Raw genomic sequence first — 17,217 nt, forward strand, 5'->3', positions numbered from 1 at the left:
TTCCATGGGGTGCAAACACCCTTCCCTTTAGGTGAGTGTCCCGGTCCTTTCTCTGTTATTAATAATACCATACCACAACCAGGCAAGGTGGTGCACATCTGTAATCCCAGTGGCTCAGGAGGCTGAGACAGGAGGATCAGGAGTTCAAAGCCAGCCTCAGCAAAAGGGAGATGCTAAGCAACTCAGTGAGACCCTGTCTCTAAATAAAACAAAAATAGGGCTAGGGATGTGGCTCAGTGATCGAGTGCCCCTGAGTTCAATCCCTGATGATGATGATGATGATGATGATAATAATACCACCATACCCCAGACTAGGTAAATTATAAAGGAAAGAGAGTTATTTTGGTTTATGGCTCTGGCCCAGGTAGGGGAACTGCATCTGGTGATGTTGGCACAGTCCTGGGGCAACACAGGACATCACATTCAGAGACTCAGGGATCCAATGGCAGACCTACCCAAACTGGCTTTACAGCAAAAGACCCACTCTGGAGATATCCCATTAATCCACTAATTACATGAGCGAATTAATGCATTCATGCTGGCAGAGCCCTACCTGGTCCTACCCAAAGGTCCTACCTGGTCCTGCCTCTTCATGTCTCATATTTGGGACTGAATTTCAACGTGAGTTTCAGAGGGAACAAACCATCTTTAAACCGTAGCAGACAGATTCTGTATCTTCTTTATACTCAACCTATATTAAAGGTGTAATTTTGGCCTGTCCTAAGCTTTGCTTTTGATAAGTAATGGGGTTTTTCAGAATTAGATAATGTTTTCTGTCTCCATTCAATCAAATTTTCAAGATTATTGCATTTCTGGGATTTAAAAATATCAGTTTGAAAGATGAGCAATGACACATTCAAAAGATATCTCTTTTCCAGGGCTTTCATTTCAGAATATCTCAGTGGAAGTATTTTGCATAATTCTAAGTGCTTAGGTTTTGGACTCTGATATAATTCTACAGCAAGAGGAATGAGGCCTGTGGTCCTGATATGCTGTCCATGTCCTGGAAGCGGGAAAGATCAGGATGAGCCCAGAATATCCTGCTATTGGCCTCAAACTATGGAAGGTTTCAGAAATGTGGTGTTAATTGACCCAACTGTAACAATCGGCAATGATTTATCATGATTTGTCCATGGAAATTGAATCATAATTACAGTGGTTGAGAACAGGTTTAATCTAAAAGGACATGAGACTATGATATCTACAAAGGAAAAGTTTATATAAAATCACAAAATAGCCTTTTAAGTAACTATTTTTAGTAAGGGCAGTGCTTCTTAGGCCATGTCTGTTTATAGAGCTGCATACAACACAGTCTCCATTTCTTTCTTTTTTCTATGTTTTTGGCAGGGGGCTGGGATACTGGGGATTGAACTCAGGGGTACTCGACCACTGAGCCACATCCCCAGCCCTATTTTTGTTTTATTTAGAGACAGGGTCTTACTGAATTGCATAGTACTTTGCCATTGCTGAGACTGGCTTTGAACTCATGATCCTCCTGCCTCAGCCTCCTGAACCTCTGGGATTACAGGCATGTGCCTGTCTCCATATCTAAGTGTGAAAGGATGAACACGAAAGTGTGAGCAAGTGAGAGATGACCAGGAAAACAGGGAGGGACCAAAGTCACAGCATGGAAAGAGGCCTAAGAGAATGGAGAAGAACACTGGGATCAGGCGAGTCTCCAAAGGCACAGAGCTACTTGCCTAGACTTCCGTCTTTAATCTCTGGGGTTGAAACCTCTAGTTGTCGTAATTAATCAAAATAAATCCCGAGAAAGCAAACTTGTTTCCCCTTATTTTCTTATCTTTCCTCTTCCTTCTCCTTTCTCTCTCTTTCTCAGTTTTCAGGGTCTTTCTTCTTTATCCCTTCAAGGTAATAAAATAAGCATTACATATCCTAAAAAGGTTAAAAAACAAGCACAAGGATAGGGGCTATAAGATGAATTCCACGAGGAAAGCATTTATTTACTTATTTTTCAGTGCTAAGAATTGAACCAGAGTCTTGTGCACGTTAGGCAGGTAAGGGCTCTACCACTGAGCTACATCCCCAGCCTCGTAAAGAAAGCTCTTTTAAAATATTAACCCTAGGCTGGATGTGTAGGTCAATGGTGGAACACTTGCCTAGCATGCACAAAGCCCTGGGTTCAATTCCTAGCACTGCAAAAAAAACCCAACCAAACAAATAAAAAACACAAACAACTAACAAACAAACAAAAATAGGTTTATAGCAGTCCTCCCATGTTCATGGGGATTACTTTCCAAGATGCCCAATGGATGACTGAAAACAATAGTACCAAACCCTATATACTGTTTTTTTTTTTTTTTTACACATACTATGATGAGATTTAATTTATAAATTAGACACATTAAGAAATTGACAACAAAAATAACTAATAATGAAATAGAATCATTATAACAATAAACTCTGTAATGAAAGTTATGTAAATGCGCTCTCAAAATATCTTATTGTATTTTTCACCTCTTCACTTAAAAAAAAAGCACTTTGTGGCTTTTCCTTGGCATATCTGAATCTCCATCATCTACTCTTTGGCTTTGGAGTCATTGTTAGGCAAATTAGCAATGCTCAACACAAACACTGTCATAGCAAGATAGTCATACTGATAACTAAGATGTTACTAAGTGATTAATGGGTGGGCTGTATATACAGTGTGGATACTCTGGACAAGGGAGAGAGTCACATCCCAGACAGGTCAGGGTGAGGTAGCATGAGATTTCACAACACTTCTTGGAATAGCATACAATTTAAAACTTATGAATTATTTATTTCTAGAAACTTTCCATTTAATATTTCAGACTGAAGTTGATACCAGGTAACTGAAACCATTGAAGGAGAAACCACAGATATGGGGAAACTACTGTAAATGTAAATGTAGCACTGAAGTTAGTTTTGCTACATTTTTGGATATTTTGTTTCTGTCCAAGTGTGGTGTGTGTATGTGTGGTGCTGGGGGTTGAACATAGGGCCTCCTGTGTATTAGGCAAGTGCTCTATACCCCTGAGTTACATCCCTAGTCTTTTTCTTAAAGGGCCATGTAGTCAATAGTTTTGCCTCTGCAGGACATATGGTTTCTGTTGCAACTACTCAAGTCTGCCGTTGCGGCACCAAAGCAGTCACAGATAGTAGTAAGCAAGGGTGTTTCTATGTGCTAATAAAACTTTATTTCTGAAAGCAGACAGTGAATTATAGTTTTCTGACTCCTCGACTAGAATATTTTAAGCTTCAAATAAAGTCATGATAAAACTCTACTTTTAATTACATCATTTAGAATATTTATTGCATTAAGTTGTAATTGGTGATCAAATGTTTAAGCCTGGCAAGCGTTCTGTCTACTTACAAAAGCCTTTCTGCTATTAAAATAGTCTACTACCAGGCTTGGTGGCACACCTGTAATCCCAGCCACTTGGGATGCTGAGGAAGGAGGATCAGAAGTTGGAGATTAGCCTCAAAAACTTAGTGAGACTCTGTCTAAAAAACAAACAAATAAATAAATAAATAAATAAATAAATAAAGAAAGAAAGAAAGAAAGACTTATACATGTTAATAACAGAGCTGAATCTAAATCCCCAAATCTTTCATTGGGCAAAAGAGAGGGAGGGGAGGGAGGGAGTATCGGGGCAGGAAAAATGATGGAATGAGATGGACATCATTATTCTAGGTACATGTATGACTGCACATATGGTGTGACGCTACATTGTGTACAACCATAGAAATGAAAAGTTGTGCCGCAATTGAGTAAAATGGGTCAAAAAATGCATTCTGCTGTCATATATATCTAATTAAAATAAATAAATTAATTAAAAAAGCATGATGGTAAAATGATATGGACATTATTACCCCTATGTATGGGTATGAATGCACAAATAGTGTAACTCTACATCATGTAAATCAATAAAATAAATAAAGTTAAAAAATTTGTAAATAAATAAAATAAATAAAGTTAAAAAAATTAAAACTATTAAAATTAAAAACAAATAAAGGAAAAAAAAATTGTAACCATTTGTTTTCCAGGTAGGTAATCAGGCCAGGATTGATTAGGTTTCCCATGACAAGGCTAACAAATAAAACAATAGGCAGAAATAAAAGGAAGGTGAAAGGCAAGAGTTTAACAAAGCACTAAGTGTGACTGGATATTGAAGGTGGTGGGTTGGCGAGACACTGACGGGTCTCACTAGGTCCAACAGTTGAAAAAAATGTTAGAAACAAACTGAGGTAGAAATTAACACCAGTAAACAAATAGGGGACAATCAATAACAACAAATAAGGCAAGACAAAAACACAAGACAGACTAGTCTCTCTCTCCTTCCTCTACTGGATCCCAGTCTCCAGGCCACCATCACAGAATACTCATCGGAGTTCACTGGTCCTTGACCTGGGCCTTGTCAGGTCCCCGGCCACTTGATAGACATTTGGGCAATTACAATCGGGTACTTGAGATACTTTGAAAGATTCACAATCAAGTGCTTGATACACCCCCAAGGAGAACCCCTGATACACTTCAAAAGATTTACATTCGGGTGCTCAGCACCTCTAAGGAATTACAATCAAGTCAAAGGGAGGGAACCAAAGAGGTAGCTCCCAACACATGCAGTTCTGTCCTCCTTCGAAGCCTCTGGAATTACAGATGTGAACCACACCAGAGCTTCTGTGGGCAGGCTCAAATCAGTCACCACAGGAGGTCCAGACCCTCGAAAAGCAGAGCACTCCCACAAACAGAGAGGGAGAGGGCCTCTCTCTGCTTCAGAGGGTCCAGGACTCCTGGGCACCCAGGAGCGATAGCCTCGACCCTGGTAATCATCTCAATGGGGCCTCCAAAATGTTATGTTGAGATTGCAGTAAGTCACCGAGTAGATCTTAAAGCAGGAGATGGACACTTTATTCACCATCTGGCGGTCTGGATCTACCAGCAGACTGCAAGTCTACACTCTTCGACCCCCTCCAAGGGTTATAGTACACATTATAATCCAAAACCATAACAATCATAAGTAGCTGTTGCCATGATTCAAAACCATAAACAAATATGAGATCATCAGCAGAAGGGGAAGTGGGTCAAAATGAACCTAGTTGAGACCTTATCCATTAAAGAGTGGTTACTAATGTCTAGACAATCATTCTCTGACAGGGTACGCTGTCCAAGAAAAATGGGAACCCAAAAGAGAATAAATTTACATTGTATAAGAATTGCCATTTTGTGTTGCCAAACATGCTACGCTAAGCAACTGCTGATAGGTACAGAGGCAGGGTATTCCCAGGGGAGAAGCATTTCTTATACTACATGAAATCTCAGGGTAAGATGGAGTCTGTTTGGCCATTACCCATATAGTCTGGCCCATAACAGAACAACTGGGATTTTTTTTTTTTTTTTTTCTGGTGTTGGGGATTGAAGCCAGCCTCGCATGCAAGGCAAGCAGTCTATCACTGAGCCACACCTCTCAGTCAAGCCGCTGAGATTTTTGACTTAGCTGTTACAGCAAATAGCATTATCTTAATTGTAGTAATGATTGACAATGATGGGGACGCTGGGCATCACAGGGAGCCTCAGCTCCCAGCCAGCCATGCCATCACGATTGTACGTGACCGGTACTCCACAGTGTGCTATGTTACTAAGCCATGATGCTTGGAAGTTAGGTGTACGCAATGCATTTTTGACATGATATGTTCCATTTAGAGTGGCTTTATCAGGATGAGACCCCATTTGAAGTTGAGGACCCCTTGTGGGATGGGGGTGTAGCTTGTACTTTGAAAGGGGATTAGAGCTGAGAAAGGCCAGAAGGAGGTAGAGATTTGACATCAGCCCATCCACTCACTCAACAAATATTTATTGAGGATTTACATGGCTGAGGTCTGAGGATACAGAACTGGAGAACACACACCTGTCTTCAAGAACCTCAAGGTCCCATGTCCTTCAAGAGACTGGGAGGGAGCAGGCAGCTGTGCTGACAAGCACTGAGAGGTCTGAATAGACTCGTGTCCACGTGGATGAGTGGGGCAGAGCAGAGAGTCACCAGCTGATCATACAAGGGTACCCTAGCCCTGGAGGCAGGTGTACCTAGAGGTAAATCAGAAGCAGATTCCTGGCAGGTCACATCAGGCAGGTGGCAAGAGGCAAGCAGTGGATTCCAGGACTAAGCTTTCCCTAAAAAGTTCAGGATTTGGTAGGAATCTGCTTTCACAGCACATTTTTCAGCCTTCAAAGGAGACTTCCTAGTCTCAAGTCACTGGACTTGACTAACCTTATGGGACCGCAGCCTGGATGTCTGGCTCAGTTGTAGTTGTTTCTTTGACCTCCAGAGGGAGCTCCAGTGCTTCCTATAAAGCTTCATCCTTTCAATGCACACCTGCTGTGTGCCAGGTATAGTACAAGTCCCTGTTCAGCAAGCAGGGGTGTGTGTGTGTGTGTGCGCGCATGCATGCATGGACAAAGACACATAAACAGATCACTTATATGCATGTGGTTAGTCCACTGAGAGAGCTATATGTTGGATATCTCAGGAACTCAGAGTTGGGGTCTGATATGTCCTCTATAGGTGGGGACTTCTTTGTCCTCATATTCTGCGATTTGTATTAGTTCCCTCCACATGATGAAATCACCCAACTTACTGAGCATACAGTGGGTGCCAGGCACTTTATATATCTGAACACATTTGAAATCATTCGATCCCCATAACAACCCTGGAGTCTCAGAGAGGTTAAGGAGCCATAGCAGAGGCCAGATTTGAGCATATGGGGTGGAAGCAAATCCTGTGCTTTAAGCATTGTGCCCCAGGGCTCCCTCTCTGGGAGCTGCTCACTTGGCTCACAGGCCCCAAGGCCCAACTTCCTCCAGACCTGGGCCCACTCACTAGGGAGCATTTGCACCACCTCTCTGCATGTCCCTCTGACAACCTTGATGCAGGCTCCTTCTGGGGTCTCCAGCCCGACTCAGTCCACCTTTCCTAAGCAGGTGGGCAGATCTGCCATGTTCCCTCTCTGGGCTGCTGGGTAGTCAGGTCTCTTCGTCAGAGCGGAGCCATCTCCATCTGCAGAAATTTCATGACCCCTGTCAACACCTGCAGCTTTAGGTTTCTTCATGTCCAATGCTGCCCACATAAATTCTACTCAATCCAACTTCTGTCTCAAATTCTTTGATTTCCAGGATGATAACCAGCTTTAAAGACTTAGTTTTATCTTCATTGTTGGGACACTAATTGCATTATCCTATATTGCCTCAAGACAACTCTCTAATATTTTATTATAGTATAGTTATCCTATATATGACAGCCCTTCTTATTTAGCTAGTAAGGAAGTATGTCCAAAATGTTCAATGAGGAGGGGATATGAGAAAAATAAACTGCAAATTAGTACAATCATTATGGAAATCAAAAAGGTCTCACAAAAGACTAGGAATGCAATTACCATATGACCTAGCTACACCATTCCTCAATGCTTATCCTAAAGAATGCAAGTCTTCATACTATAGAGATACAAGCATACCCATGTTTATAGCAGCACAATTCACAAGAGCCCAAACTATGGAACCAGCCTAAGTTTTCATCAGTGAATGAACAGATAAAAAATGTGATAAATATACAAAGGAGTTTTATTCAGTCATAAAGAAGAATGAAATTATGTCATCTGTAGGACGATGGATGGAACTGGTGAACATTGAATTGTGAAATAAGTCAAACTCAAAAGATCAAGGGTCATAGGGGGAGGGGGGATGAGAGGGAAAGGGTAAATACTGGAGAATGATATCAGCCAAATTATTTTTTTATTTGTTCTTTTTAGTTGTACATGCCAGTGGAGTGCATTTTGACATATTATTCATACATGGAGTATAACTTCCCATTCTTGTGATTGTACACTGGTTGTGCATTCATATATGAACACAGGAAAGTTATGTCTGATTCATTCTACTGTCTTTCCCATTCCATCCCCCTCCCTTCCCTTCATTCCCTTGTCTAATCCAATGAACTTCTATCTTCTTCCCATCCCTACCCTCCCTTGTTGTGAGTTAGGCCCGCATAACAGAGAACATTTGCCCTTTGATTTTGGGGGACTGGCTTATTTCACTTAGCATGATATTCTCCATTCCATCCATTTACTGGCAAATGCATAATTTTATTCTTCTTTATGGCTGAATAATATTCTATTATTATATTATATGTTATATTATTATTCATATATATGAATAATAATATATATTATTGTATATTCTGTATCCATTCATTTTTAAAGGGCACCTAATTTGGTTCCATAGCTTAGCTATTGTAAATTGAGCTGCTATAAACATTGATGTGGCTGTGTCACTGTAGTATGCTGATTTTAAGTCCTTTGGGTATATGATTGAAGAGTGGGATAACTAGGTCAAATGGTGGTTCCATTCCAGATTTTCTGAGAAATCTCCATACTGCTTCCCATAGTGGTTGCACTAATTTGCAGTCCTACCAGCAATGTATGAGTGAACCTTTTCCCCCACATCCTCAGATACTGGCCAAATTATATTATTATGTTGTGTGTATATACAAATATGTAACAATGAATCCCATTATGTATAATTATAATGTACCAATAAAATGTGAAAAAACGTTCAACAGGCTTAATATGTAAGATGTGATTAAAGGTCAGCTTTGTTTTGCCTCTAATAGTCCTTTCTTGTTTTGTTTTTTTTTTTTTTTTTGCTCAAAAAACAACTTTTCTGAGGTATAATTTAATACCATAAACAAACTGCTTTGTATGTGTGTGTGGTGGGGGCAGGGGGTGCTGGAGATTGAACCCAGGGGAAAACAAATCCACTTTAAATGTACATTTGATGAGTCTTGGCAAATTGATGTAACCATAAGAGAACACCATGATCAAGATAGAACCTTTTTAACACCCCAAAGAATTCCTTGTGGTCCTTTCCCACCTTTTCCCATCTTCATCCTGGCCCAATGTTGACTCAATTAAAAATCACCATTCGGCTTTTCTAGAGTTTTATGCAAGTGAAATATGAAGTATGCATTCTTGTATCTGGTTGCTTTCACTTTGAATGTCCATCTGTGTCAGCAGTTCCATCTTACTGCTGAATGGTACCTCCATGTATGAAGACGTCACGATTTATTTTTCCATTCTCTTGTGATGGACATTGGAGTTCCAGGGGAGATCCCCAAATGGCCTTAACTGACCTAGTGCTCCCCCTCTTGCTTGCACTTCTGTACAACATAATGAAACTGCAATGTCCTGAGATAAGGAGAAATTGTCTGGAAGAGGCCAGTCTTTGCCCTTGTTCCTCCTAGAGCAGGATGTTCTGCCACTTTGGAGCTCAGAAACCCAGTATCCCTTGTGTAAAGTCGAGAGCACACCATGTTCCAAGTCCTTCTGTTGCAGAGCAAAGTGGAGCACCTCTAGATGAGTCTCCATCTGCCCTGGGCAGCTTTTCTGGGCAAATCTTTGTTTATGTTTCAATTTTAAGTTGCTTAATTCCAGTATATAGAAGTAGAATTCATTCTTTTATTCAGTGCGGGGGATCAGACCCAGGGATTTGTGCATGCTAGGGCAAGTGCCCTACCACTGAGCTACATCTCAGCCCTTAAATATTGACCTTGAATCCTGTGATAATGTTAAACTCAAATATCAGTTCTTGTAGCTGTTTCGAAGGTTTCTTAGGCTTTTCTACAATCTTATCTGTGAGTAAAGACAGTTTTACTCCAGATGGCAAAAGCCTGTAATCCCAGCTACTCGGGAGGCTGAGGCAGGAGGATCACAAGTTCAAGGCCAACCTGGAAAACTTAATGATACCCTGCTCAAAATAAAAATAAAAAATAAATAGAACCGAGATGTAGCTCAGTGGTAGAATACACCTGAGTATAGAATACACCTACTGGGTATTAGGGTAGGAGAGGGGCTTGGGGTAGGAGAGAGTGTCAAGAGAATGAGAAGACAATCCACAGAACAGGAGAAAACATTTGCAAAAGATAGTGCAAAGGCAAGCCACGGAGCTATGTCCTCAGTCCTTTTTTATATTTTCAACTTTGACACAGAGTCTTGCTAAGTTGCTGAAGCTGACCTTGGACTTGGAATCCTCCTGCCTCAGCCTCCAGAGTTGTTAGGATTATAGGCCTGCACCACCACATCCAGCTTTGATACTGTCTTTGGCAGAGCAGAAGTTTTGAATTCTTTTTTAAAAAAAATATTTATTTTTTAGTTTTAAGTGGACACAATATCTTTATTTTACTTTTATGTGGTGTTGAGGATCAGACTCAGTGCCTCAAGCATGCTAGGCAAGCACTCTACCACTGAGCCACAACCCAACCCAAGATGTTTTAAATTCTAATGAAGTTCAGTTTACCAATTCTTTATTTTATAGAGCATGCCTTTAATGTACATAAAAAGTCATTGCCATATTGTGGGGGGGCATGAGAAAAAATGGAGGAACTTTGGGCAAAGGGGAGGGAGAGGTGGGGAGGAGCATGGGGGCAGGAAAGATGGTGGGATGAGATGGAAATCATGACCCTAGGTACAAGTGTGACTGCATATATGATGTGATGCTACATCATGTACAACCAGAGAAATGAAAAGTTGTTCTGCAATTGTGTTCAATGAATCAAAATGCATTCTGTTGTCATATACCTAATTTAAAAAAAAAAGTCGTTTCGTGTCCAAGTTCATCAAGGTTTTCTCCTGTGTTATTTTCTAGGAGTTTTGTAGTTCTGCAGGTTCCACTTGGATCTATAATTCATTTTGAGTTCATTTTTGTGAAAGACATAAGTTCTGTCTATAGATTCATTGGTTTGCATGTGGATGTTCAGTTGTTCCAGCACCATTTGTTGAAAAGACTCTTCTGTTTCCATTATGCTTTGGCTCCTTTGTCAAAGATCAGTTGGCTTTATCTATGTGGATCTATTTCTGGGCTGTCTATTCTGCCGCAATCATCTATTTGTCTACTTTTCCCCCTAATCCCATGCTGTCTTAATTATTGTAGCTTTATACTAATTGTTGATTTCAGGTAATGTTAATCCCCTGACTTTGTTCTTTTTAAAGAAGGTGTTGGCTATTCTGGATCTTTTGCCTGGCCATATAAACTTTACAATCAGTTTGTCAATGTCTATAATATTGCTTGCTGGAGTTTGGGTTGGGACTTACTTACCCAACCTATACGTCAGATTGAGTACAAACTCTTATTTTGACAATGTGAGTCTTCTTATCCATGAACATGTAACCTCCTCCGTTCATTTAGTTCTTCTTTGATTTCATTCATCAAAATTTTGTAGTTTTGTAGATCATGTACATATTTTGTTAATTTGTATATAAAGAATTGATTTGTGGGAGGGTTGATGTAAATGTATTGCATTTTTAACTTCAAATTTTGCTTGTTCAAATTCCACTTTGTATATGGGAAGTGATGGGCTTTTGTATAGGAATTTTATATTCTACAACCTTCTATAATTGCTTATGAATTCCAGGAGATTTTGTTGTTGATGATGATTTACCAAGATTTTCTACATACACAATCATATCATCTGTGAACAAAGATAGTTTTATTTCTTTCTTCTCCATGTGTATTCTTTTAATTTCCTTTTCTTGTCTTATTGCATTAGCTAGGAATTATAGTACAGTGTTGAAATCAGGAATGAGAGGAGATATCCTTGCCTTGTTCCTTTTTTCCTTACTGAAGCTTTGAGTTTCTCACCATTACATATGATATTAACTGTATATTTTTATAACTATTCTTTATCAAGTCGTGGAAGTTCCATTTTATTCTTAGTTGAATGAGAATTTTTTTTTATCATAAATGGGTGTTGGTTTTGACAAATGCTTTTTTTCTGTATTGATTTATATGATTGTGTGATTTTTTTAAGCTAGTTGATACAATGGATTATAGCAATTGATTTTTCAATGTTGCCCCAGGCTTGCATACTTGGCACAAATTCCACTTGATCATGATGTGTAATTCTTTTTATATACTATAGTATTCAATTTGATAATATTTTGTTGAGAGTTTTTGCATCTAGGCTCATGAGAGATACTGGTCTGTAGTTTTTGTTCTTGTAATGTCTTTGGTTTTGACATTGGGATGGTGCTGGCTGTATATATGAGCCAGGAAATAGCCAAGGCATTTCCCACAACCATTTTAAATTCTATTCAATGAGAAAAGTTTTCCCCTTGTCCCCAAATGAAAACAGGGTTCCCAGCAGGCCTTTTGTTTGCCAGTTTCTTCCTAATAAATCCTTAAATCCTTTCTTCCTTAAATGCAGTGAAAGAAGCCACACATGTGTGTAATTTCCATGGGAAGTTGCAGAACAGACAAAACTAACACCTGGTATAAAAATCAGAGTAGCATTTGCCTCTGGGATCATAAGGACAGATACTGACTGAGGAGGGGCATGAAGGTACTTTCTGGATTGATACAATGTTCCACTTTTTAAAAATATTCATTTCTTTGGTTATAGTTGGACACAATATCTTTATTCCAAACACTGAGTTTTATGTGGTGGAGGATAGAACCCAGGGCCCTGCGCGTGCTAGGTGAGAGCTCTACCACTGAGCCACAATCCCAGCCCCTGTTCCACGTGTTGATAGGGATCTATGTCATATAAGCATATGCATTTTTTTTTAAACTCATGAGATTGTCCATTTAGGGGCTGTGCCTTTTGTTGTTGTGTTAGCTTTCTTTCTCTGGGACAAAATACCTGGGGTAAACACAAGAAGGAAAGGTTTATTCTAGCTTGTGGTTTCTGAGGCTCCAGTCCATGGTTGCTTGGCCTGGTTGCCTCTGGGCCTGCTGAGAAGCAGTACATCATGGCAGGGAGCACAGGATGGGACAAAGAGCTCATTTCATGGTGGCCTGGATGCAGAGAGAGAAAAAAAGGGGCTTGGGTTTCAACATCTTCTTCAAGGGCATCCCAGGGACCTAACTTCCTCCCATCGAGCCCCACCTTCTGAAGGTCCTCACCCCTAGTGGTGCCACAGGCTGGCAAACAAGGTTTCAATCCATGAGACTTTGAGGGATACTTCAGATTCAAATCATAACAGTGGTATATAAATTTGACCCCAAAGAAATGATAGACCTGTAAGCAAATATTGAACTCTAGTTAATAATGCACATGTTTTAATATTAGGGGGAAGTATAGTAAAGTCTGTAGCTTACTTTGAAATACAGCAAAAATAATTCAGATTGCTGGAGAGAGAGAAAAAATAGACAATTGGATTGATTATAAAGTAACCAGAGTAAAACATTATGGTAAGCTGGGTGCAGTGGTTCAGGCCTATAATCCCAGGAGGATCCTATGTTCAAGGCCAGCCTTGGCAACTTTCTCAAAATAAAAAATAAAAAGAGCTGGGGATGTAGCTCAGTGGCCCAGTGCCTCTGGGTTCAACCCCTAGTATGGGAGAACAAAAAAATAGTCTATGATAAAATCTCTGTAGTAGACACATAGGTATTGGCTATACATTTTTTTTTTTTACTTTCTTATGTATTTGAAAAATTTCATAATAAAATGGTCATAAATAAATAAATAAATATAAAAATAAATAAATAAATAAATAAGTTTCTTTAAAGTTAAATATGGCTAAGAGACCTGTTCTCTGCTCTGACCCAGGCCAGATTTTCTTTTCTTTTTATTTTTGTGTATCAGCGATTGACCCCAGGGGCACATAACCACTGAGCCACATTTCCAGTCCCTTTTATTTTTTATTTTGAGACAGGGTCTCAGGAAGTTGCTTAGGCCCTCACTAAGTTGCTGAGGCTGACCTGGAACTTGCGATCTTCCTGCATAGCTGTGATTACAGGCGTGCACCACTAACGCCCATCTGGAACAGATGACTGCTGCTCAATTCCCCAGTTTCTGCAGTTCCCGAGCCCCCTCTGTGTGTGTCTGTCTGCCCCATGGATCTCTCCCTTAGAGAGTGGTTTCCTCCCTTCAGGGCCCTGAATACCGTATCTTGATGACTCACCATCTCTGCCCACACAAGATCTCTGAGTTTGTTTTTAAGCATTTTAGTCCTGATCACGTGCATTTTTGAGGGGGTTTGCTTCCTCAAGTACTCACTGTACTTGAGGCCAGAAAAGGTTGGTTTGTGGCTCCCCTGAGTGCTGCATCCAGCTGCCCTGCTGAGAAGTGGTGCCACTCTGCTCCACAGAGATGCCCGCCAACCCTTCTGATGGCCCCAGGGGGTTCAGGTTAACCAGTTAACTAACACACAGTACAGTCCCTTGGTGAATGGAAAACATCTGGCCTGCTGCTCCCTGGCAATTAGACTTGGGAAAGCAGAGCCGGAATTGAAAAAGAGAAAAGTCCCCAGGAAGAGCAAAACAGAGCCCAATAGGAAGGAGGACAAAAATGATGCAGGGTGGCCCAGAGAGAAAGAGAGTGACCATGGAGGTCACCATTAAACCTTCACTTCCAAGGGAGACTGAAAGCAAGATATTCTTTTTTATCTGTTAAGTTGTAAACACAAAACAAATTTTTAAATAATATTATTTAGGGCTAATAAGCAATGACAGGGCACTTTTAAATATTACTATTGAGGCTTTTATGGAATCCTGTAATTTAACAATATGTTTTAAAGGTCATTTTGAATTAATAAATTATGTCCAAGGATGTATCTAAGTTCAAGCAATTAAGATGTTTTCAAACATCTCCATATAAAGATGTTTAATAGGTTATTATAATAGAAAGAATGGGATATAATTTTCAAGGGTATTAATTAACTTGTAGTTTAACAAAGTGATGCAAATATTATGCAGACTTTCTGTGTGTGTGTGTGTGCGTGTGTGTGTGTGTGTGTGTGTGTGTGTGTGTGTGTGTTGCTGAAGACAGAACCCAGGCAGGGCCTCACACATGCTAGGCAAGTGTCTACCACGGAGACATTTTTCATAATGAGCTTTTAGGGAAGAAAAATAAAGTTACAGAAATTTATATACAAGGCGATTTTCACTATATGCTAAGAAAATATGAGAGATTATTTGTTTTCTTTTTCACAGTTTTCAGTATTCCCTAAGTTTTCTGCAGTGTACACACATTATTTTTCATATTAGGAAAACTTTCTTTTAAATGCAGCTGTTTTAAATGTGCTGCAAAGGAGATTTCTGCTGGAGATTGATATTGTAAAAATTAAAATGATTATAGAATGGTCAAAATGTGCAGAAATTCTTTCCTAAGTCTTAGAGATTTTTCTGACTGGGGATTGCCACAAAGTCATCATGCCAGGAACTGAATCTGCCAGAGAAAAAAAATTTCCAGAATCTAATAATACATTGCAAAGTTTGAGAAAGACTAGATTGGCCAGTTAGATTGCTTCTTGACCTGGACATTCTAATGTTACAAATTTTTGACCACATTAGTTTGTGTCAGTTTTACTGAATTTACCTCAGTCCTTATGTACTTACCCCAAAGAATTCTCCTAGTGTTACAGAAGTCCTAGTTCTGCTGAACTTTGGTGGGGTCCTTCCTGGTGTTTAAAGAAGTCTATTTTCTAATTTGTAAATCTATTGTGCACCCCAGTACAACTGTCCTTGTTTTATTTTAGCCTCTTTTAAGATTTCTGGGTTTGCAAGACTGAGGATGGAATGTCTTTAAAGAAACTATTGTAAGTTTTCTTTACAAATTCTTAAGAGTTTGCAAAACAATTTGCTTATACTATGAAGACCATACAGGTCCCAATTTAGAATCATACGGGATTGGGTGGAAGGAACCAAGATGCTTGCTTCAGAGCAGAGCTCTGTCTGCATCAGGCTGGAGCAAAGGCATTACAAAACTTTCTGAGAGTATAATTTCAAGGCAGGGTTGTGAACCATTCTCAGCAGCAAAAGTTGCTGCCGCTGCTTTCTTGCAACATAGATGGTATTGGTGGCAAATTTCCACCATCCACATGGGAAAATGAAGGGTCACTGGAAGAGAGGGAATGGGGGAAGGGAACTATCAGTTATAGAGCCCACTTTTGACCTCTGTGATGAAAGATTTTACAAACATTATCACTCACCTAATCCTTAGAACAGTCCCATTAGCTGTGCCTCATAATATCAGAGCCAGGCTGTGATAGAAACCTGCCCCCTACCAACACAAGCAAAAGGAGATGCATTGCTTTAGCTATCTGGCAAGAACAGCTTGATCACAGCCTCATATAACATATAACAATCTCTGGCAGCTTATATTTTCTTAAATGACTGCAACAGAATCTCCCATTCCACAAGCCTCTCCTTCAAGGAGACTTCCAACATTCCTCCCACCAAGAACTAAGGGGTCTGGGTTCCTTCTCCTTGAATTTGGGGGACTTAGCACCATGGTGAAAGTGATCCTATGTGACTTGCAAGGCTAGGTCAAAAAAGGTGATGCAGAGTCTGCCTGGATCTCCTGAGTCACTCACCATGGGAACTCAGCCACCATGCTGTGAGGAGGCTCAAGTCACACAGACAGCCAAGAATAAGAGTCTTGGCTACAGCCAGCATCAACCACTAGACACATGTAAGGAAGCTTTGAGCTGACTGCAGCCTTGGCCATCATCTTGTGGCCACATGATCATTCTGAACAAGACCTCCCATCCGAGCTGAGTCAACCTCAGAACCATGTGGACAATAAGATTACTGTTGTTATTTTAAGGCATTAATTTGGGGGCGATTTGTTACACAGGAGTAAATAACGAGAACGATCTCCACCTCTTAGGTCTTCTTCTCTTTGTTGTAGAATTCATTCTGCCCTGGTAGAAAACATAGACAGTCGCTACACCCAGGCTTCTATCAGTCCCACTAGTAATTCCTTAGGAAATATTTTTCTTTTAATGTATAAGTGCTGGGGATATAGCTCAGTAGGTGGAGTGCTTGCCACGCATGCACAAGGCCCAGGGTTCAATCCCCAGCAACACACACACACACACACACACACACACACACACACACACGTTTCCTAATGTACAAGTAAAATCTTAAGTAAGAGTTAGTCTGTTGGGTCGTATGTCTACCTCAGGAAAATAATTGTGGCCCCAGGAACAGGATTCTGTGCCCAGGTTACCATTCTTCTTCCCCTGTGCCTGAATGTGGTTTGTTCCCTCAGAAACCCATGTTGAAATTTAATTCCCATTAGGAGACATTAAGAAAGGGAAAATAAGATGTTATTAGGTTTGGGTGCACCAGTGTACGCCTGTAATCCCAGCATCTCAGGAGGCTGAGGCAGGAGGATTGCAACTTTGAGGTCAGCCTATGCAACTTAGTGAGGCCCTGTCTCAAAATGAAAAATAAAAAAGACT

This window comes from Callospermophilus lateralis, chromosome 9 (assembly GCF_048772815.1).
Source record: "Callospermophilus lateralis isolate mCalLat2 chromosome 9, mCalLat2.hap1, whole genome shotgun sequence".
NCBI lineage: Eukaryota > Metazoa > Chordata > Mammalia > Rodentia > Sciuridae > Callospermophilus > Callospermophilus lateralis.